Source organism: Balaenoptera borealis (genome assembly GCF_965194805.1).
Source record: "Balaenoptera borealis genome assembly, chromosome: 15".
Classification (NCBI taxonomy): Eukaryota; Metazoa; Chordata; class Mammalia; order Artiodactyla; family Balaenopteridae; genus Balaenoptera; species Balaenoptera borealis.
Window position 1 is genome coordinate 31567153 of NC_138871.1, and position 24782 is coordinate 31591934.

The following is a 24782-nucleotide window of genomic DNA, read 5'->3' on the forward strand; positions in this document are numbered from 1 at the left end:
AGTTATCTCAGGGAGGTGCCTGGGCAGGAGGTGGTCCTATGCATTCATAAATTCTCTAACCAACCACACAGTGTCCCTGGTACTTGGCTCTTCTCTTCTTCCAGACCTTTCCATCCAAACACAGTGGAGGTTGTGCATCCTTGATGCACTTGAACCATTAAGGTGTCCAAGCCACTTGGTGGCCCATGTTGCCACAGATGCCTTTCTTCCTCTGTGTTATTCTTTTCTGGGACTCGGGGTAGAAGGATCTGTCCCTCCCAAAGCGGTGCTTTTAGAGTCCAGGGTCTGCCAGAGTTTCCATGAAGTAGTTCTTTCACTTTTTAATTACTTCCCCCATCACAGAGGGCTCAGATATGGTATATAGGGAGGGGGAGATAGCTTTGTGAGTCCCCCATGCTGTTTTCAGAACTGCCCCAACCCCCCTCCTGGGATGCATTTACCCCCCATGTGCATCTCCAGCCCCTCCTGGTCCTCACTGTAGGACCTGGTAGGCCAAGAGCCAGGGTCTCCTCTAAGTCACTTGTAGGTGACAGTTTGTGGTGATGGCAAATGTTGATGCTGCCTCCATGGGAACGGGTCCTCCTGGTTATTTTATCCCCTCCTCCCATTGCATCCATTTGTACAAGAAAGGCCTAGGGGATGTCGTACCTCAGCCAGTCCCCTCAGGGGCCTGGCGTGGCTCCTGCTGAGACCCTTTGGGGTTTCCCAGGCTCTTCTGGGTAGAAATGGGAAAACCTGTGACATTTATCCAGAAAATGACTGTCCTTGCTGCAGTAGTGACCAACCTCTCTTCCATCTTTCCTTTCTGGACTTGCTTCTGTGAGATAGTCTCAGGTCCTTGTTGATATCAGAGACATACTCTCTCTCATGATGATGTATGTTCAGAAAACAGTAGTTGTGTCCTGCCCTTTTGCACATGACCCTGTAACTGGCTGAGTGCCACTCTGTAGCCCAATGTGATGGGTGAGAGCACAGGCAGTGCCACACCTTCTAGTGTCCAGGGGGCCTTGAGATCTTGGAATTGGTTGGTGATATGTGGAGAAGGGAGGTGGGCTGCCAATCTGGCCTCTGCATTGCTCTCTGTTTGATGGGTTACTTAGCTATGGGACTTGTGCCCCAGAAAGGTTAATGGAATAGTTCTTTCCATGTTTGCTTACTCTCTACCCTACCCCATTGGACTGAGACATGAGTCCAGAGAGGGCTGGGCTAGTTAGTGGACAAGTCCAAATGGTGATGGCCATGTCATAGCCACGCCTCCAAGGGCTAGGGCTTTGTGACTAAATCAGGCTTGTTTGCTCAACTTTCTCTTCCTTTAGGGTGACCTTCCTATCTCCTAAAAGACTCCCCAGGCCCTGGTAGGCCTTGACCATCCCATCCCACCCCCACTCTGTCCTCTCCAGACATGGCTAAAATCCTGTTGTGGATGCAGCTCAAACTGGGGACCACCCCTGCCAGCCACACTCGCTACCCCAGCACTGGGGTATGTGTGTATTTAACTCTTGACTAATTCAGGAAGTAAAACTATTTGTTACTGTTTATAATAGAAATCTTCATACATAGAAAAGGAGAAATAATAGTGAAATCAATCCCCATATACCCATCACCCAGCTTCAACAGTTAGGATCACTCTGCAATTTTTCTTTCATCTATTCTCTCACCTTTTTGAGTTTTATCTTTGTTGGGATAGTTTAAAAACAAAGTCCATTTCACTTGTGAACACTGCTTATATCTAACAGGTAAGAACTTTAAAAACAAAACCATAGTTCAGTTACACCAACAAAAGCAACAAGAATTCTTTTTTTGTTAGATCCTTAAATATGGGGGATGGATGACGCTGAATTCAAATTTGTGGCACTTCATTTAATTTGCATTCCCTTTGTCACAAGATGAGACGTTTTAGATTTTTTTTTTTTTTATTGTTCTAGATTTTTTTTTTTTTTCCTCACGTGGCATGCAGGATCTTAGTTCCGCAATCAGGGATCGAACCCGTGCCCCCCTGCAGTGGAACTGAGGAATCTTAACCACTGGACCGCCAGGGAAGTCCCTAATTTTCATTCCCTTTGATGTTTTCATATTTTGCTTTCTACTTATATTTCCTTTCAGGTCAACACTGCTTTTGTAAAATGTGCTCATTTATATACTGGGTGACTGACTTTCACATCTGAGTCCCTCCTAACCCTTATGCTCTGGATGTTAGTGGGCTCATTTACTAAATCCTAAAACTATCCATTTAGGTGTGAAGATCGGTTGTTTTAGGACAGAAGCTATGAGAGCTTCACCCATGGCATAAATATGCAGGTCTCTTCACTCTTAAGAGTTGATTGGAATGAGAAACAGTAATGGACATAAGAAGGTTTTGGTACATTCCTGATTGATGGTGCTGGAGCAAAGGACTGCAGGCATACTCAGAATTAAGCTCTAACATTTGATGGAGCAGCATAGAGAGAAAATTGCAAACTCCATGTGCCAATCAGGAGTAGAATATGAGCTTGAAGGAACAGGGGCTGATCCCATGTGGCTTTCTTGTGCTTTTCCCCCAAAAAAGTTCAATGTTCTCATGACTTCATGGTTGCTCCTGACTTTCTTGTTGAGGTTTCATTGGTTTCTTCCGATCTTCCTTTTTACAAAGCCCCATATGTGGAGGGTACATGATGCCAGAGGCATGGTAAACTGGCGTTATTGTCATCAGTAAATGCTTCCAGACATCTGCTTTGGGTGGGACATTGGAGGGATACATGCCTTAGGCTGAAGGTTAGGAATCCTGGGCACTGGGCCCATCTGGTCTGAGTTTTGTCGAGTCCCTGGGCAAGTTATTCATCTGGTTCCTGTTTGGATCTTAGTTTCCTCATCTGTTGGCCTTGAATCAGAAATAACCTGTGAAGTTTTTCACGTGATCACTCTGATGGATAGATAGAGACTACTTGGAAAGCTTTGCTGAGGATTATAAGGCTGCCTTCAGACTGTTAGGAAATATGGCAGTGATCAACTGGCGATGCCTGCCGCAGGCCTCAGATAGGCTGGTGGTAGTGTGACCGCCATGTATCTCATTCTCTTGGAGCCAGGTGCTATTTTACATTCAGGTTCTAACATTATAGTTACTGGACAACTTCTGTGTCCTTGTCCCCACTACACAGGTGAACCCATAATGAGAACCCATAATGAGAGCCTCATAGTGACAGAAGGCAACCACAGCTGACTGCTTAGTGCATGATTTAGAAAATAATTGCTACAAGAGTGAAGTCAGTAGTCTGGGGGTCAGGACAGAAAATTTGTATCTGGTTGGTTGTCAATCTGTAAAGCATGCAGAGAAACATTAGCTGGAGGCAAGATGAGGGTGGCAGGCAGCACCTACAGCTTAGAGCTTCGCATCCTTCACAAAGAGTTACAACCTATCTTCAAAGGCACCTTTTAATGCCCCTGACAAGGGACAGAATGCATCCTGGTTAAGTTGTTGGGTGGCTGCTTGCTTAACCCTCCGAAATGTTGCGTAGTTCCCAGGCTGCCCATGAGGTTCTCGTGTTTTCGTGAGACTTGCTCTAATGACCGAGGGGTGTGGTGAGGGCCTTGCTCAGGCACCTGGGATCCAGGCTCCCTGTGCTATCTTCCTTGCACGATCTGGGTACTCGGGGTGGCTCTTTAAACCTCTGAATTCTGCTCCTTCCTCTAGCCTGTGTCTAATGACCCCCACTGGGAACCGGGCAGTGTTGGAAGCCTTACTTAATTTAGCATCTGGGAGACTTCAGAGGCGATGATAAAAGACCATGGAAAATTCACAGTGCTGTTATTCATGGGGAAGGTCACTCTTATCAGCTTGCTTGGGGAGATGGTGGTCAGATTTTGGTGGGGACTTTGGGCTTAACTATGTTGAGAAGGGCGAGTTTGGGCTGGGGGTGCAGAGGGAGGGCAAATCCGATTATAGGGAGCAGTCTTTGAAGGCGTTACTTGTTTGGAAAACAGGTAGAACATGGGTCAGCCAGCAAGCAAGGGATCTGTTTATTGCTCATCTCACCTAACAAAAGCTTTTCAGAACTGCAAACCACTTCCCCGTTCCATTGTCTGGAGTTTTCCCACGTGGAGCTGAAGTCATTCTAAAATTAGAAAGCTCACGTGTTCTACCCAGGTACATGGTTCACTGTTCCAAATATGTGTCTGTAGCACAAAAGACTTGGTATGACTTTGTTAGGGGCTAAAGGCACAGACAGCCATAGGTGCTGGGACTAGCTCACTTCAGAGGACACTTAGTGGACCGTGGAGCCTCCGGAGAGAAAGAGGGATTCATTTTCCTTTCCTCATTTTACCTTTTACTTTCTGCAGGGGAAACTGGGCTGGATCAGAGGGAAGTTTGCTTGGGGTAGAAGACAGGCCATAGGATGTGGAATCCAGGATCGTTAATTCTGACTCACTAGCTATGTGACATCTGTAGTGCTCTTAAATCTCCCTGAACCCCAGCTCCCCCTCGATAAAATTAAGGAGTTGGATTAAGGCAGTCTTTTCAAACTGTGAGTCACAAAATCGCTTCAGTGGGTCACAACCAACATTTTTTAAAAGGAGATTGAATAGTTTAGACAATTTCAGAGTGCATTACATGAAGGAAAGTCAGGTAATGTTTCATGATACTCTTGTTTTGGTTATTCATGGATTTATATATTGGCATTCTGCATTCGTTTACTTGTGTAAGCTGCACCCATACTGCATCCTCTGTAATTTCCATATTTGATTTCTTCAGCGTAAGAACTTAGACGCCTGCAAAGTAAGTGCTGTAAATCTTTGTAGATTTACCTATACTTTCCCCCCCATACACCTAGTCTTTTTTAGTTGTCTTGTTCACCCCTATATTTGACAGCAGTTTTTTTTTTTTAACATCTTTATTGGAGTACAATTGCTTTACAATGGTGTGTTAGTTTCTGCTTTATAACAAAGTGAATCAGCTATACATAACATATATCCCCATATCTCCTCCCTCTTGCATCTCCTTCCCACCGTCCCTATCCCACCCCTCTAGGTGGTCACACCACACTGAGCTGATCTCCCTGTGCTCTGCGGCTGCTTCCCACTAGCTATCTATTTTACATTTGGTAGTGTGTATATGACAGCAGTTCTTTTTTATCTACTCACCTTTATCAAATCTTTCCAGAACACTCCACTTACAATAGAAACAACAGCTCTTTCCTTATGCATAGATATGTCATTAGTTTATGTAATATGTAGTTAAATTATGTAAATACAATAATGAGTGCAACTGACATAAACAGGTTTGGGAACAAACACACATGTCCTCTTGGTAAATATATAGCTTCACTGGTAAAAACAGAAACGGGCTGGTAAGCTAGAGTAGCCAACTAATTGAGCTTTTGCACGCTGAGGACATTGGTCTAGTTGTTTTAACAAAGGAATGGAGAGGATGGATTGGGTAAATCAAGGCCCTGGTTTAAGTTGATCTCAGATAGGAGAGCATCTACGAGCTTTGAAAAAAGCAAAGCAAGTGACACAACTCCTGGATTTCTAAAAATCAAGGCCTATAGAAACCTACTGTTCTCCCACTTTTTAGTTTTCAACTTTTATTTAGCACACACTTATTAAGTACTATCTTATACCAGGTGTTGTGCTAGGCCCTGGAGATACACATGAATAGTAACTATGAGCCCTGACATCAGAGAGCATAGGGTCAGGCAGATGATGATGATGATTTTTACATCTCAGAGTAAATCATAAACATAGACCATGTGATCTACCATATGGATTTCTTTGAGGAAAACACCTGCTTCTACTATATTCAGACTTCCCATTTTTAATCCAAGTGCCAAACTGTATACTTTTTATTTTCTTTGATAAATTGCTTCGTGCTCAGTTTGGCCTGTGGTGCCGAGCTGGTTTTCCATCTGATTGATCACCCGTCTAGGCTGTGGTTGGCATCTGTGGAGCTGGCAAAATCCACAGAATTGCTGAGTAGTGAGGCCCCACAGATTGTGGCCATTTAGTCTGTACCTACCATGAAGATCATTCTAATACCAGTTCATTCCATCTCTGCGCCACTTAGCTCAGAGTCTCAAGAGAGAGAATTGGATCGGTTTGTCCCCCTTGGTCAAGTGGTAACCCAACAGCTGTGGCAGGACTGGGAAGGGGAAGCTGCAGGTAACAAGGTGCCAAAGATCAACAAAGATTTATTGAGCACTTATTATGTGCCAGGCCCTGATCAAAATAAAGTCTCTGTTTTTAAGAACCTTATACTCCGCTGGGAAAGATAGACATACTATTATATTTTTATCTATCAAATCGGCGCATTTTTGAGAATGGCAGCACTGAGTGCTGGTGTGTGTGAGGTGAGACAGCTACATATATTGCTTATGGATGTGCATATTGACTTTCTGGGAAAGAGCTTAGTATTAATGGGGAACTTGATTCCTTAGTATTAGTAAGAACCTTAAAATTGTCCGTGCTCTGTGACTCAACAGTTACACTTTTAGCCATCTATTTTACAAAAATAACCAGAGATGTTAGGTTATTATCCATTATAGTAAAATATAGCCAATTTAAATGTCAGCAAGAAGGAAATAGTTATGGGACAGGTGGATAGATTTTAAATGAAAGCCCTTTAAAATCATGCTGAAGAATATTTAACGATATGGGAGAATGCACATGTAAATAAACAGAAAAAGTAGTATATAAAATTGAAAATAATATCTCAAAATTGTACAGAGAGATGCAAAAATAAAGGGCAAACATCATATGGTATTAACATTAATTATCTCTGGCTAATGGGAATATAGGTGATTTTAATTTCCTTTGTACTTTCCTGTTTTTCTACCCTGTCTACAGCAAGCATGTTTTAATACTATAGTCAGAAATAAAAGGAGCTACATTTTTTTTTATAAATTTACTTATTTATTTATTTATTTGGCTGCGTTGGGTCTTTGTTGCTGCACGCGGGCTTTCTCTAGTTGCGGCAGCGGGGGCTACTCTTCGTTGTGGTGCGCGGGCTTCTCATTGCGGTGGCTTCTGTTGTTGCGGAGCACGGGCTCTAGAGCGCACGCTCAGTAGTTGTGGCTCACTGGCTTAGTTGCCCCGCGGCATGTGGGATCTTCCCGGACCAGGACTCGAACCCATGTCCCCTGCATTGGCAGGCGGATTCTTAACCATTGCACCACCAGGGAAGTCCTGAAAGGAGCCACATTTTTAAAAAGAAAGAAAAGGCTGTGGCTGACATCCTTCCCTGCAGGTCTGTTGGCCAGCACAGGTTGAATGCAGGCTGCCTCGGTCTTGCTGTCCCAGGGCTGCAGCTGTCACTGAGGCTTGGGCAGTGCCGCTGTTTCTGGAGCACAGCGACCTGCCATACTGGCCTGCATGAGGGCTGCCCCAGGCCCTGCAGCTTGGCACCCACCCCCAGGGACCTCGCTGTCTGGACATGTTGACCCCAACAGAATAATTGCCAGTTCACCTCCAAGTTCTGGGGATGCTCATCCAAACTCTTCTTGGGTGACCCTTTGGCTCCTAAATCCTGATCCGCTTTTTTTTTTTAATTTTTATTTATTTATTTTTGGCTTCATTGGGTCTTCGCAGCTGCGCACGGGCTTCTCATCACAGTGGCTTCTCTTGCTGCGGAGCATGGGCTCTAGGCACGCAAGCCCTAGAGCACGCAGGCTCAGTAGTTGTGGCTCATGGACTCTAGAGCAAAGGCTCAGTAGTTGTGGCACACGGGCTTAGCTGCTCCGCGGCATATGGGTTCTTCCCGGACCAGGGCTGCCAATCTCCTGCATAGGCAGGCAGATTCTTAACCACTGCGCCACCAGGGAAGCCCCTGATCCAGTTTTACCTCTGGGTTTCAACAGAGAGGCTGGGCTTTCCCAGGCCCGCAGCCCTAGAGTCAGTCTCTAGAATGTGAAAACTCTGGAACTGGACAGAGTTCAGATTCTCCCTCTGCAACTTACTAGCTGTGAGACCTTAAGCAAATTACCTAACCTCTCTGTACCTCAGCTTCCTTATCTACGAAATAGGAATAATAGGGCCTGCTCTTAGGGTTGTTGTGAGGGTTAAAAGATTACATGTAAAACACTTGGAGCTGTGTGCACACACACGTAGGTACTCTGCTGCTACCCCTCTTACTATATTATTGGTGGTGCACATGTCATGACGCCAGACCTGTATCTTTATGGGTGCTTTTATCCCCTGCAGTTAAGTTCTAAGGCAGTGGTTCTCGTGTTTCAATGTGCAGAACAGTCATCCTGCTGACTGTGTTAAAATGCAGATTTCTGGGCCCCCATCATCATGTGGCCCAAATCAGCACTTCTGGTCCTCAACCACATTTTGCTAAGGCCTGATGGGAAGAAGGCGAGTGGTACACACCCTTGTAGGCTGAGGGGCTTTCTCCTTAAGACAACAGACCCTCCCCGTCCCTGGAGTTCTTGCTCCTTCGCTGGACAGAACCGGTTTCTGGGAGTCCGTGAAATGTTTGTGTTCCAGGACTGACTTACTAGCATTCACCTGGAAGCTTGGTAAAGACAACCCAAAACCTCAGAACTTGCGCCATCACCTCAAAACATCCTCTTTCTTATTACCCTTGCTGTGACGAAATGATGAACACGGAGGCTTTTGGGTAAGGCATCAGCTTTGTTTTCTGAGAGCCTGACCCAAACCTCCTGCTTCTGAGTTTGGGGAACAGCCTGGGTGTCTGGTTATTTACTAATGAAGGGACCTTTAGCCGTTTTGATCAAGCCAGGTTCAGATGTCCTCCTAGCAGCCTCAGTAACTTTGATTTACAGTTTCATTCTGAATCTCTCTTCTTCGTTTCCTGTCCGGAAAGTTATTGTGCAACTTTCTTATCAGAATGTGTAACAGAAGGTGATTTCACATGTTTGACCATTTAATCACTAGGTTGCACTGACTAAAATGTTTCTTAAATACCAAAACATGCTAGCACTAAACAAGGGGGGAAATGGCTAAGATGAAATAGAATGGAGGGCTCAGTTTTACTCATGCCATGGAGCTGGGTTCAGAAGAAGGATGCTTTTCTTCTCAGTTGTCATTTAGCAGCCTGCCTAGGAAGCTGTCTTTCTGTCCCTTTTTGTCCTGACTATTGGGGGCTTGGGATATAATAAACATCTCTCCCTGCCTTACACAGTAGGTCTAGGAAGGCATTTTTTGAATCTTGAAAGTGAAAAATGTTAGCTCTTACTAGGAAATCTGGCACTAATGAATCTTCCTGGTGCTCTGGGGCATGACAAATGGAAATATAATCATGAATCACGTAACCATCCACAGCAACCTCTGTAAAAGTCTGGGTCTAGCAGGCTTTCCACCTGATATCCTGTTAAATAACCACAGCCCAGCACAGTGAAAGGCTCTAGAAACCTAGATGCACATCTAACCAGATGATAACCACATCATAGTTGTCATTGTAGGCAGTTTCCTAAGGATTTAACCCTAAGTCGGTGCTTCCCAACCTTTTTCAGAATAAAAACCCAATTTGAACATCAAAAGTATGTGACACCTCATGGATAGTAGTTGTGCCTTTAATATTAAATTAATTAATATATGAAAGTTGCAATGAGAACTCAGGAACGCTTTGAAATAAATTTGTATTTTATTGATCACAATAGAGTTCACATAGTAATGTGACCTAACACTTATAGAACTCTCACTGTATGCTGGATACTTTTCTATATATCCGCATTTAATTCCTAGAACTCTAGGAAGAAGGTACTATTATTAGCCCCATTTTACAGTTGGCAAAACTGAGGCACAGAGAAGTTAAGTAACTTGCCCAAGATCACATAGAAAGCGGCAGAACTGGGCTTTGAACCCAGGTAATGGCATTGTTGTAAGCACTTCACCACTAGGCTTTAAAAATATACTCACAGAGATACACGTGTATCTCATTCAAACAACAGATATTGCTTGAGGGAAGATTTACCAACACCTAGCATTAAATAACTCTCTAATTCTCTTTTTTTCTACCTTCCACAAGACAAACTGGGAACTACTTTCTTGGGTTTTTAATCCTCTTTTCCACTAAAAATTAGACCTACATCTTAAAGCAAAGCATGGGCATGTATATGTATGTATACGCCTGTGCACATGTGAGTGCTCATGTGTGAGCATATATGTATACATATATAAGCTTCTATTTAATTTTATATTCTTCTTAACACAAAACTGTGGAATCTTCCTTTATGCATTTATTCTTCCATTCAACGAAGACTGACTCAATCCTAGGATATGCTGAGTCCCAGGGGAACAACTAAGACATCGTTCCTGCCCTTGAGAATCTCAGCATCTCAGGGCAGAAGTGTCACACCCTCGGGTGGCACATGTGCTGTCGGGTGGCTGTACGAGGTGCCGAGGGAGAGAGGGAACCTAAACTTGTTCTTTGGGAGGCATCAGGGAAGGCTTCTCACAGGAAGTGACTTTTGAACTGAATTTTGGAGGCCGAGATGGAGTTAGGCAGGCAGACTTTTGGGGAGAGGACGTGCTTGCAGGTGTGTGGAGGTGAGGCTGGAAGAAAGCGGTAGCCAGCGGAGGAAGACCGTGCGTGGACTTTGTTCTGAGGTGTATAGACTATTATCATTGTAAATGTTTGCATAGATCTAGTCACAGAAAGGTGCTTCCTAAGGGAACCTTTTCATAGATTTACCTAAGGTGGTTGTAACTCGGCTTTTGAAACACAAGGGGTTAGATCTAGAGGACTCCAAGGTCACAAAGTCCATGTGGGTAATAACACAGCCCTCCCACTCTTTAGCTTTGTCGTGTGTGGTGGCCCCATTTGCTAGCTGCCTTGGGTGTATATCCAGTGGAAGTGGTTAGAAATTCTCAGTTATTCTTGGAGCTTCAGTTTTACTTGATTTCAGCTTCTCATTAGCAGGTGAGGGAATTATGCCTTTTCACCTACTTAAGTGTGGCTTGATGAAAAGGTACCTAAAAATAAAAATCATAAGGCTGATAGCACAGTAGTTACAGTAGAATCTAGAGTCAGCCTGGATTCAGGTCTTAACTGTGCCCTTTGGGGACTGTGATCTCAGGCAAGTTAACTATTCTGTGCCTCAGTTTCCCCATCTGTAAAGTAGAGGTAACAACAGAGCGTCCTTCATAGGGTCATTGTGAGGTTGAAAGAGATGACCTGTAAAGTGCTCAAACAGGGCAAGGTGCAGAGTAAGGTCTGTGTATTGGTCACATAAATCTTTTCAAAGATAGTGAAAGTAGTGATATACATGTGAGAAATGGTGTTCGAAATACGGAGATGGCCTGAAGCAGTTGGTGGCCAGGACACAAGTTGAGTTTAAAGTTGTAAAGGACTGAGCCAGGGTACACAATGTAACTCCACGCTCAGGGCTTGCCCTTGAAACTTAAAGGACAGTTCAGAGGAAGCCCCACTCAGCCTGTTGGGAAGTGGTGTTATAGAACCTGCCACTTAGAAGATCCCCAAATTAAGCTCTCCTTTTAGAACTGTGGTACCCAACGTAGAGGAAACACAGCCTGGCCCTTCGGTGAGTGATGGGAGACGTGGGATGTCGTGCTCTATTCCGAGCAGTGAGATTTAGGAGGGACGTAGAGAAGCTGGAGAAACTGAACCACCATGAGAAGCCAAGGCACCGGAGGGCAGACGAGCAAGGCGAAGGTCTCAGCTCCCTGTACGGGGTACCTGGCACAGGCCGCAGAGGCATGGAGGTGGTCATGGCACAGTCACATGCTTGAGGGATTCACATTCCTGCTACATGGAAGGCCTTTGACACCGTTGTTTAAAATAAAGTGCTAATGGGTTGCTCTCCCTCCTGTGAAGGCTTCAGGGAGAGGCTGGTGATCCTGTGTGGGGACTATTTATAGCTATTATAAGAGAAGAGTTCAGTCCTAATTCCCCTTTTGATTCTAATGATTTCAGAATCTAAGTGGAAGCACAGCTTAGAAATGTGTAAAGATGGAGAAGTAATTAGCGAGTGAAACTGAGAACATACCTAATTGAGGATTGTGAGCTATTGGGATTAAATGGCTTTTAGCTAGAGAAAGAGGATATTATACTGAAGGGATCATTGGCCGAATTTGAGTTGACTTACTTTCTTTTTTAAAAATTTCTAAAAAAATATTCATGTGATTGACTGTGAGGGCTTACTACAGACAGCTGTGCTGGGCATCAGAGATGGGCAAGGGACAGTCCCCACGCTCAGGGCCCTTTAACTGGGAAAAGTGAGGAGTAAAACTTCGAACCTTACTTGAGTTAAATGACTGCCCACCAAACTCTGTAATAACCTAAATGGGAAAAGAATTTGAAAAAGAGTAGATACATGTATATGTATAGCTAAATCACTTTGCTGTACACTGAAACTAACACAACATTGTTAATCAACTCTACTCCAGTATACAATTTTTAAAAAATTTGTAAATGACTGCCCACCAGAATTGTAAATAAATCCTTGTCAGGAAGGGTCAGGTGCAGGCCGTCCTCTGCCCGAGGGCCTGAAGAAGGCTCCTTAGAGGAGTGAATTCTGTGAATAATCTGTGTTCTTGCTCCAAGGACAGCCTTCTCAGCTTGGAATCAGCTTCAGCAACAACAGGAGGCTTGAAAATGTGTGTTTGGAGGAACCTGAGTGGTTCAGAGTCCAGGATCTCTCGTCTGTGAACCACGGAAAAGGATACGGCCTCCAGACCATTTTTCAACAAATGAAATGTAATATTTGTTGAGGATTCTGAAACAAGGGGAAGTCTAGGCCTCCCGTTCCCCGTGTACACCTTGGCGTGCCTTGTGCCGGTCATGCCCGCAGTTGGCTCCTCTAGAAGGACGAGGGGCACCTGTGATTAGGGCACAGCGCGGGAGGCACAGACAGCCCGTTTTTACTGTGCTTGAGGGAAGGAGGTCCGCTGAGCAGGCCTTGCTTCCTACTGGTCACATTTCAAGTTAAAATGATCAACCTTGGTAAAGAGTGTTGGTACTACAGAGCTATGCAAATAGTCACTCTTGTAAAAACTCGTGTTGGCTAATTAAGTCAAAGGAATTCTTCAGAGGTATGTTTTTGCCCATTAATGCTGCAGGTTGACTTTTTTTTTTTTTTTAACTTGGCTTAAATAGTATAACTTTATGAGTAAATAGAATCCCCTGAACCAGGATGTTGTCTGGGGAGAGGCTTTGACAATGTCACTATTTTTTTTTTTTTTTTTTTTAGAAATTCACGTTCTTTTATTTATTTATTTATTTATTTATTTATGGCTGTGTTGGGTCTTCGTTTCTGTGCGAGGGCTTTCTCTAGTTGCGGCAAGTGGGGACCACTCTTCATCGCAGTGCGCGGGCCTCTCACTATCGCGGCCTCTCTTGTTGTGGAGCACAGGCTCCAGACGCGCAGGCTCAGTAATTGTGGCTCACGGGCCCAGCCGCTCCGCGGCATGTGGGATCTTCCCAGACCAGGGCTCGAACCCGTGTCCCCTGCATTGGCAGGCGGATTCTCAACCACTGCGCCACCAGGGAAGCCCGACAATGTCACTATTTTTAAATATCAGTATATTTGTATTGGTCTTCAAAGACTTATATAATTAAAAATCTGGCACATGGAGCATGCTCAGTTCATGGTTTGCCTTTAAGAGGATGAGCGCTCAGTGCTCACTGTATTCTCCTGGAAGAGAGGATGTCTTCAGAAGCCGCTGGCAGCTGTCTGGAACTGCGCTGTCCAATACAGCAGCTGCCGGTGGCTACGGAGCCAAGTTGAGATACGTTAAAATATACAATAAACACCAGATTTTTGAAGACTTCTTATTCTTTTTATGTACTATCTTATTAATACCTGTTAATACTTGTCATCTATTTAAATGACACTATATTGACCATATTGGGTTAAATAAAATATTCAAATCAATTTCACTTTTTTTCCTGAAAGGTGACTTTCAGAAAATGCCAAATCACCCAAGCGGCCCCCGTTAATTGCTACTAGACAGCACAGCCCCAGGGCCTTGCAGCACATTTGTTCCCACTCACATCACTTCCCTCCATCCTGGGTCTTCCCCTAAAAGCCAGCCCCTTGGGTCATCTCTCATCAGCCTCATCCCAGTATCTTGCTCCAACCCATGTGTCTAGTGCTTTCTCGTGTACCTGTACGTGTAACAATGTTCTGCTTAGGGAATGTGGACTTGTGCTTTAAGATCTAGGTCATACATCTCTTCCTTTAGAAAGCTTCTCTGACCATCTTTGGTCAAGATTAATTCGTCCCTCCTCTGTCCCATCCTCTTGTTTTGAAATATTGGAAATATTTGGTTTTTCCCCCCTGCTGCCTCTTCTCCTGTGGTAACTCCTTGAGGACAAGGGACTGTCTTGTTCTTCTCTATATAAGGTGAATGCTTAACTCCACGCCTGACACAGCGGGCGCACAGTAAAAGTTGAATGAGTAAATGAACACTAGCTCTCTGTAACACCGAGTTCTGTATAAAGACACGAAATACAGAAAGTTAACATAGCATTGGCTTTACTTCTAAAAGTGGAGGCCACAGGCTGCTAGCATAACAATCAGCTAGAGGCTTATAAAAATTAATATTCCCAGGCTCCACTCTAGACTAACAGGTTCAGTCAGGAGAAGCTAAGTCATGCTGTGGTCACAAAATTTCATTGCCTTAACAGCAAAATTTTCTCACACATTTAAAGTCCTGTGGGAGACTTCCCTGGTGGTCTAGTGGTTACAGTGCAGGGGACACCGGTTCGATCCCTGGTCGGGGAACTAAGATCCCGCATGCCACGGGGCAACTAATCCCGTGCACCACAACTAGAGAGCCGACGTGCCACAACTAGAGAGAAGCCTGTGCACCGAAACGAAGAGCCCGCGTGCTGCAACTAAGACCTGGCGCGGCCAAATAAATAAATAAAAAGTTCGTGGGCCCTGGGTGACTCTGCCGGGAAACCGACAGTTCAGGTTAAACCTCCTGTGAGATGTAAGGTCTAGTGTCCACAGTTGAATGTTCTCACCAAGTTATGGGTCACTTTTCAGTGCTCACATTTCATTGCCTGAAGTAACGCATATGGCCGTACCTATACAATGGCCTGGGGAGACCAAGCCTGTGTGCCTAGAAGTCGAGGGATGCATATATTGATACACAAGCCAAATGCGAATCTCTGAGGTGGAGCTGGGGAATCCACATTTTTAACTCCTTGCTGGTCCATATTCACACTAACATTTGGGGACCATTGGGTAGGACAGGAGTTCTCAACCTTGGCTGCACATTAGAATTACCTGGGGAGTTTTAATGACACTGATGCCCTGGCCCTACCCGCCATAGACCCTAATTCACAGAGGCTGAGGGTGAGGTCCAAGCATTAGTATTTGTTCAGTCTTCCCAGGAGATTCTAGTATAAGGCCAGAGTAGAAAACCACAGGTGCAGGAAAAAGAGCAAGGGCCTTTGAATCCTGACTCCAATACAGACTAAACCTTGGTTTGCATACCTGTCAGTGGCAGTGAAGATCAAACAAACGTGAAAGTATTTGTCAGCTACAGTATTGAACATATATTGGCTATACTTATACACTGGCAGGTGTGGACTTCTTATAAACTGGATTCATGTACATTCTTATACGCACACATGCCAGTCCTCTCCCTCCCCCACACAAAGCCAGGAGGGGAAGCAAAGCATCCTCCCCACCTTTGCATCTGCCTCCTTTTTACAGTCAGTAAATTGGGGGTGGCGGGGTCCCTCCTCCCTCCCCTCTGCTTATCTTCATGATAAAAGGAAGCGAAAGAGGGGGGAAAAAACCCTTCCCCACTTCTATTTTCCTCTCCCTCATCTGTTCCAAAACCCTTAGCCTAGGGCTCTGATTGTGCCATCTCCTTTCCCAGGCCCCTCCCTTCACTGTCCCTTCACTCTGAGACCTGTGCCTTATAACTCTAAGCCCCTACAACCATGTCGCCAGCCTCTCCCTAAAGCTCATTTCCCACTGACACCCCAGTCCCATGCCAGGGTAGACAGCAAGCACCCTGGCCCTGGAGGAGGCCCCTTCCTGCTTTCTGATGGGTTTGAGTAGCATAGGAAATCCATATTCTCAGAAAATTGGAATCCAAGGCATTGTCCCATAGCAGTATCATTAGGGCTGGCAAACTCAGCAGAACTTGAGAGATGAAGTGTGCAATAGGTAAGACCAGCTGGTCTAGCACTCTTACCCACTCTTTATAATATCTTGTTTCCTGTGGTTTAATATTTTGTTTCAGGTTAGATTCTGAGATCTAACCAACTGATTTGCAACAACTTCTTGAAATGCTGCCATTCTATAACCTGGGAATGGCCTCCGAAGTCAGTTTTCTTTAGTTTTAACAGTACCTCATTGGCTTTCTTCCATTGACAGAGCTGAGAGTTTATGCTGGAATAAGCTGTTTTTAATTATTTTTCCTCTCATCTCTAACAGTTTCCAAGGCAGAACAATGCAAGAGTACCTCTCAGGAAATAAATGCAGTACCACTTATGAAAATAACCCATTTTGTGCATTTGATGTGAATTGTTGACTTTATAGAAGGATCAAAAGCATCCATCAGCCTAGACAGCTGTGATACAGATCCTTTGAAATGATTCTTACTGGTCCAGCTAATACAGCTGAGGAACTTGTCAGTGGAGGTTTTATGTCAAGCATCAGATTACAGGCCACACTGACCTTTCCAAAAGCTGGAGCCCACTTCCTTCCTGCCCATCAGCCGAGCGTCCTCTCCACCTGAGCTCTTTCTCAGAAGTCAGCAGGCCTGAAGTGCCATGTGCCCAAAGGAAAAGAGCTCCAGGGCTCAGCTCCTTGTCTGCAGGGACCGCAGGTGCAGCTTTTCCTTATTTCCAGTGCCTCCCACATGGTAGGTGCAGTTGATGTTTTTCCTTGATTTGTGCATGGTGTCAGGTCTCGTACAGACATCAGAGATTTGTTGAATTAAACAGAAATGCTTAGCAGTCTGAAAATGAGCCTGCTTAGGTCGGATCTCCTTGGTATGCTTTCTTGCAAATGAAGATAGTTGAATAAGTATTTGAGCTCTGGTTTGAATCTCAACCCAATGCAGCATCTCCCACGTCACCATCGGCTGTAAGAACGGCCGCCGCGGTAGCAGCAGCCAGAGACCCAAGCCACTCCTGCCCCACGAGGCCCCGCTGCATGCAGCCCCAACCTCCCTCTTCAGCTGCAGCAAACGCCTCTTTCCTCTTTCCTCTCCGTGCTCCAAGTCTCTGGCCTCCTTTGTTTTCCTCAGAAGTGTCAGACCCTTCTCCATCTCGAGGCTGTTGCACTTGCTCTTCCTTCTGCCTGGGATGCTCTCTCCGCAGTTTTCCCATAACTGACTTGTCTGTGTCCTGAGGGTCTCAGATCTGCTTCCCCTTCTCAGAGCGCTCTTCCCTGGATGGTGACCTCCGACGGCAGCTCTCCATCACACCTCTCTTCCTTTCCTTCGTAGCACTCACTGCTGTCTGTAATGATTTCATGTGTTTATTTACTTATCATCTGCCTGCCTTCCCCAGTCGCCCTAAGTTCCTTGAGTGCAGGGATCTTGTCTGGCTAGTTCATTAACGGCTCCCCGTGCCCAGCACAATGCTGACCACATAGAAGGCACTGGATATTTGCGTAAGTGAATGGAGAAATGAATGAATTTGTACTTTACGTTACCACTGCATCTTTACAACACTCACTATGGATACATGGGGAAACTGAGGCCCAGAGGGTTTCAGGGACTTGCCCAAGGTCAGAATTAGTAACAAAGAGCTGATCTCAGTCTGCCTGCCTGCAAAAGTTTGCACCAGAGTCAGGTCTGAGGTTATGGTTCAGATTTTTGCCTTATTCTCTACCTTCATGGATTTGTTAATAGCAAGTATTTTGTTTATTCCTGTGGCTCAAAAATTCTTGTCCGTGGCCCTTGAAATAGGTCACTTCCCACAGTTTTGTGCAAAAGAACCTGGTGGAAACAAGGAAATGTTCCAGCAGAAGCATATCTTGGAGGGAGCTATAGACGTTTGCTTGAGCCTGAGGATTATGGATGATTCGAGAAGTAATGCGTGTCTTAAAGTCTAGGTTTTGGAAAATGAAAATAATTATGGCAGCAAATGGAAAGCAGGGCTAAGCTCCAGGCAGCACTGATGATGCTTGGTAACAACCCTTCCCCAGCAGCAGGAGCTTCTGAGGTTCCTCTGTGTGGTGTAGCAGCAGCTTTGCAGCTGCACCGAGATCTGTCACAGCCACACCTCTTAGACTAGAAGACTGACAGAGGGTGCCCAGCAAACTGGTTGGAAAGGAGATAAATTGCTGTCTTTAAAAAACTATATTGTTATATACCTGGAAAACACACAAATCGCCAGAACGCCTGTTAGAAATATTAAGAGTATCCAGTAGGGTACAAGTAAGAAAATAATCAGTGGTTTCCTAAAAATCAATTAAAAGTGTGCTGGGGAAGGTCACCTGCAAAATAGTTACGAAACATAGACTATAGACTATGTAGGGGTGAACTTTAAAAGATGTGCTCAGAATCTGTTTGAAGGATACCATAAAGTTTTCCTTTTGAGGTCACTGATTTGACTAAATAAAGAGAGCCATGCCTCCATAGCAAAGCACAATGATATGAACTGTTAGTCCTGCCTATTATTACTTTATAAACCCAAGGCAGTCCTAGATAGTCTTTACACAGGATCAGAATGGGGAAGGGGCAACTTGACTAAATGATTCTAAAGTTTACCTTTAAGAATAAGCCACAAGGGCTTCCCTGGTGGCGCAGTGGTTGAGAATCTGCCTGCTAATGCAGGGGACACGGGTTCGCGCCCTGGTCTGGGAAGATCCCACATGCCACGGAGCAACTAGGCCCGTGAGCCACAACTACTGAGCCTGCGCGTCTGGAGCCTGTGCTCCGCAACAAGAGAGGCCACGATAGTGAGAGGCCCGCGCACCGCGATGAAGAGTAGCCGCCGCTTGCCGCAACTACAGGAAGCCCTAGCACAGAAACGAAGACCCAACATAGCAATCAATCAATCAATAAATAAATCTTTAAAAAAAAAAAAAAAAAAAGAATAAGCCACAAGAAAATGTTGATTTAAAAGGTGGAGGGATTTGTGCCATCAAGTATTAACAATTAATATAAAGCTGCACTAATTAAAACATTATGACACTGACACAAGAATAGATACATTCGGGACTTCCCTGGTGGTCCAGTGGTAAAGAATCCACCTTCCAATGCAGAGGATGCAGGTTCAATCCCTTGTTAGGGAACTAAGATCCCACATGCCATGGGGCAACTAAGCCCGTGTGCCACGACTGCTGAGCTCCCACGCCTCAACTAGAGAGCCTGCGTGCCTCAAACTACAGAGCCCACGTGCTCTGGAACCCGCATACCACAACTACAGAGCCCACGTGCCCTGGAGCCTGCGCACCACAGCTAGAGAAGAGAAACCCCGCATGCCACAACTAGAGAGAAGCTCATGCACCGCAACAAAAGATCCTGCATGCCTCAGCGAAGATCCCGCGGACCGCAACTAAGACCCGACGCAGCCAAAAATAAAAATAAACTAAACAAATAATTTTTTTTGAAAGGCATTAGATGTTTAAAAAAAAAAAAAGAATAGCTATATTCATGAGCCAACGTGGAAGGTTCCAGAAGAGAGCCAATTACATGTAACAGGTTGACATAATACAAAGTGGCATTTCACATCCCTAGGGAAAGAGGGGATGATGTCACAAATGATTCTGGGGTCATAGGCTAAACATTGAAAAAGAGACAAAGTTAGATATGAAAACCTAATGACATTCTAAAGTAAGTTCTAGCTGACTAGAGTAATTGTTTAAATGGAAGCAAAAGGTTTATCTAAGAAAATATAGGTGAATATTTATATGACTTACATAAAAGGAGAACTAATCAGAACACTGAAGACAGAAACCATAAAGGAAAATAGATATATAGAAATCATAATTTTCTGAATATCACAGAAAGAACACTATAAAGAAAAGTCATAGATAATATTTGCCAATCGTTAAAACATAAAGTACTCTTACAAACCAATAACAAAAATTTTAATATACCAGTAAGAGAACAAGCAAATTATTTGGATAAGTCACAAAATAATAAGTACCTGTGGCCAATAAACATAGAAAAGATATCCAGCCTTGCTAGTCATCAAAGAAATGCAGATTAACTCAAGATATCATTTTCATTGATCAAATTAGCTAAGGTAAAAATTGGTGTAGAAAATAGATAAGGTTGGAGACTCATACCGTTGGGTGTGTAAATTGCAAGTCTCACGTGTATGAGAGCAATTTCGTAATATTCATCATAAGTCTTTAAAATGCCCTGCTTACCCAATGACCCAGAAATAACACTTCTAAGAATTTATCCTAAGGAAATAAGCGTGGGTAGATTTGTATGTCTTAGGTACGATGATGTTCATGGCAGCAAGATATTTTTCAGGAAAACTCCAAGTATTGAGATGGTGAGAGGTGCTGGGGAAGGTTTAGGATTGCTTTGAAATGGTGGGCAGAGCCTGTGTCCATATTACTATACCATACAGAACCTTTAGCGCTCAGGTCACCATCTGAGGGGCCAATGAAGTGTACAAGTAAATGGCAACGATGCATTTGATGGCCTGTTTTTAGGGTTTTGTTTTTTCATTTTGATGGAAGTTTTTCAGGTTTGTATCTTTCAGGTTACTATGAATTGGGGTCCACATTTCTCATTTATAGTTTTGAACTATTGAACACTTGCTTAGGTTTGTATAGTACCTGTGGACATAGTCATTTGATTGAATTTATAACTGTGTTGGCCCTCGGATTATAATCGTACAAGCAAAAAATATAGGTTTGGACTTCCCTGGTGGCGCAGTGGTTAAGAATCCGCCTGCCAATGCAGGGGACACGGGTTTAAGCCCCAGTCTGGGAAGACTCCACATGCCGCGGAGCAACTAAGCGTGTGCGCCACAACTACTGAGCCTGCCCTCTGGAGCCCACAAGCCACAACTACTGAGCCCGCGTGCCACAACTACTGAAGCCCATGCGCCTAGAGCCCATGCTCTGCAACAAGAGAAGCCACCTCAATGAGAAGCCTGCACACGGCAATGAAGAGTAGCCCCTGCTCTCTGCAACTAGAGACAGTGCGCACAGCAACGAAGACCCAACGCAGCCAAAAATAAATAATAAAAATTTATTAAGAAAAAAAATATATATGTATAGGTTTCCTTTTCCTCCCGCTCTACCAATTTTTACATTTTAGAAGGGCCATCCAACTTGCAAATATTTTTCTGCAGACAACAGATTACTGGACAAATAGAATTCTTTTTGTTAGGTATGGTAGCTAAATAATGGTCCCCCAAGGATGTCCACATCGTGAGCCCCAGAACTTGTGCATATGTGACCTTGCATGGAAAAAGGAACTTTGCAGATTGATTAAGGGCCTTGAAATGGAGAGCTTGTCTTGGATTATCTGGGCAGACCCAATGTAATCAAAAGGGCCCTTATAAGAGGAAGGCATGAGGCCCAAAGTCAGAGCAGGAGAGGAGATGCGGGAAGCAGAGATTGAAGTGATGCTGCGTCTAGTCAAAGACTAGTTCTGGCTGATTCTAGAAGCTGGGAAAGGCAAGGAAACGATTTGCCCCCTAGAGTCTTTAGAAGGAACCAGCCCTGATGACACCTTGATTTTAGCCCCATAAGACTCATTTCAGACTTCTGACCTCCAGAACAATAAAATGATAAATTTGTGTTGTTTTAAAAGTCACTAGGTTTGTGGTAATTTGGCATAGTGCAATAGAAAACAAATACATTTGGAAAAGGAGGAAAAATCAAACTTATACTTGAGCCGTAGTTATACATTAGTTGGTTCCGGATGAGAAGTTCAGAGACCTAGATTCTGGTCATGACTTTGGGAAGTCACCTCTCTAGATCTCATTTTTTTCATCCTTAAGGTTCACTTCTTGCTATAAAGTTCTGGTCTTCCTCAGCATTTGTTTACCGTCGTTAAATACATCATTATGATGACACTGATAAGTGTGTGAGGCTGGTGAATAAATTTTAGTTGATTTGTTTTGGAAGTTGACTACACCATTGTTAGCATTGGCCTTTTTGGGGTGTGTGCCTGGGTGTGTGGTGTGTCCTCATATGGAGGATCTTGGAATATCACAGTGAGTGCTGTGGAGTCAAGTGAAGATACACACAGAGATCAGAAGCCGTTAGAACTACAACAAATGGATTACAGAGTGACCTGAGATTGGGCATGCAAGCCTGAGAGACTTTCCCATGGTGATCCGAGATCTTTCTAGGAGGATTTTCTAGATCTTGCCTACTCAGACCCCTACTCCAAATCACTGCAGGGTTTTGCACGTGCAGAATGAGAAGTTTGAGACTATAATGTCACACCACGGCCCTGCCGTGGAGCAGCCCATGTGTCCGTAGTCACTTGCCCAGCAGACCCACAGGACCTGCCCAGGAGGGAGAGTGGGCCTTATTCATCTTCTCTCCTCACATGTGGTCTGCTCTCTGGCTCACAGAAGGAGCACAGTAAATGTTGCTGAAGAAAACTGTTCAGAACATTAGCAGTGAGAGTTGTCACTTGATACCAGAGTGTATGCATGTTTAATGACTTGGTACGCGGGCATTTCGGGGTTTTATCACGTACATTCTTTCCTCTGCATATAAGCACAAGAACCACAGTCAGTATCCATTACTGTTTGAGTTTGACTATATTAAAGATAAATACATAACACGTAGTTTTCAAATTGAAGTTTGTTCCTATGAGGGATCCAAGCTACATTTTAAAATGAGAATGAATTCATCTTATCACCATTGGGAATGAACTACCGTAGAATTTAGCATGCACACCAAAAGTAAAGCTCTGTTTATCAGGGAATAACTTGAAAGACATCTTTGTTTTTCAGAGCAATTGGAAGCACAATTGGTGATTGAGAACCATGCCGGGGGAGTGTCGTTATAACTTGTTATCCCAACATGTGGAAACGTTGTGAAATGGAACTGGGGTTTTGAAGTTAAACGTGGGATATCATTTCAATCATCAAAAGGGATATCAAGGGACATCAAGGTGAACAAAACAGCCTAGCACAGTAAAAAAAAAAAAAAGGGGAAAAAAAAAATCCCAGGCTTGATTAACCAGTCATGGCTGTGCTGCCAACCAGCAGAGCGACCTTGGGCAAGTCACTTAACCTCTTGAGTCTGTTTCCTTGTCTATTAAATGGGAAAAAAATAATACCTTCTTGTCTGGTGGTGGCGAGAAATAGGGGTGATGGCTGACACATGCAGCCACTCATCTTGTCCATGATGAATGACCTCATCAGATATACAGCCCAGCTGAGGAGCTGCCAGTGCAGTGCTCAACTGACCATGATCCAAGATGGAGCTCATTAATTACTGCTCTAGAATCCTCTCCCCTCTCCCCACCTTGGCCAGGTGTGGAGAAGGAAGCGCCACATTCAAGTACCTGTCATGGCCCGTGGTGGCTGTGGAAGGCTCCCGTCAGTATGAGACAAGCTCTGTTGCTCTTCTTCCCCTTCTCTATCCGTTATTGTGTTGAGACCCAGGTTCTGTCTGTAGTCTTGCCTCCTTTCCTCTCATCCCTCTTGATACCTTTGTTTTTCTCCCCTTTGTATCAGCACAAACTGGAGTGTGAGTAGTAACCTCACCCGAATATAAGATCCTTTGAAGGTAGGGCATGACTTGCTTGTGGTTTTTCTCTTCCGTACTAAGTTTTCCTGTACAGGTAAAGAGCTCAGTTAACATTTGGTTTTAAAAAATTGTAGAATTGAAGATCTCACCTCCAAGACACTGGAGATGTACCTTTGTGCAACTCATTTCCTGGGCTGTGTGAACTCTTAGCCCATGCTCTGTGGACTAGGGAGTTCCCAAGGGATGAGGGTAGGAAACTGACAGAGTCGTGGTATCTTCCACATGGCGCAGAAGATGTATACGAGCCTTTTCTTAGGGGATCAGAGGAGAGCAAAGAAACCCTTTCACTCATCAGAGCAGAGCGCTTCTGAGAAGGAAAGTGGTAGCAACAGTCCTGTGCATAAGACCTTGTTAGGCCACTGTCTTCAGGAAGGGGGCCTGGCTGGCTTGGGGCAGGGTGAGAAGGAGACTTCTCACAGTATACACTTGTGTTCCTTGTGAATTCTCAAGGAGGTGAAGGGAATGAATGTCTTTAAAAACCAACTTTCATAAAGGCCATTTCACAGGCCAAGGAAACTCACGGAAGCACGGGTGGGCTTTGGCGGAGCGCTCTAGAGTAGACCAGTTCTCCTCTGCACATGCGTGGTGGAGTGACTTCTGGACCGTGCCACACTGGGAAGTTTGGTCTGGTCTGGAAGGTTGTTGGTCCCCTGAACACTGTAAGCTGCTGGTCCTGGCCAACCTCCTGACACCTAATTGTCACCTTCCTCAACGTGGGATTGTCTTGGGGGACCCCATTCCAGCACCATAGCTGACACTGCACACCTGGGGCCGAATAGCCTGAGAGAAGCACCAGCCAGCAGCTCAGGTCCTCGACCTCAGCCCGGCTCTCAGAGAACGTGCTGGGTTTCTGGTGGCGCGTGGGAGCTAACAGTGCCTTCTTTAGGAGTTAAAAGTGGGTGGGAAGGTGGGTGAACTCTGTGCTGCCCCTGGGCTTGAAATACTGAATACTGACTGTTCTTTCCACTGTCATTTCCCACTGAATATGGTCATGTCATATGTCAAACCTGATATGATTTGGGAAACCCGAGCCAGGAGTCACTTTATATTTTCCTGAGTCACTTTTATGAATGGCTTGAATTGAAAGGAAAGACGCTGACTGGTACACAGATATGTCTACACCTTGTTGTGCTGGTTCCAGGGCCAGATAAATGTGCAAAGTGC

At 44.6% G+C, this 24782-nt stretch overlaps 1 protein-coding gene and 1 long non-coding RNA gene across 3 annotated transcripts in view; one reads left to right on the forward strand and one right to left on the reverse strand.

Annotated features, from left to right (window-relative positions):
- LOC309611685 overlaps positions 1-24782 on the reverse strand; it is a 732894-nt gene that overhangs the window by 366131 nt on the left and 341981 nt on the right. The window lies entirely within an intron of this gene.
- Positions 1-24782, forward strand: part of TGFA (transforming growth factor alpha) — a 107866-nt gene that overhangs the window by 37482 nt on the left and 45602 nt on the right. The window lies entirely within an intron of this gene.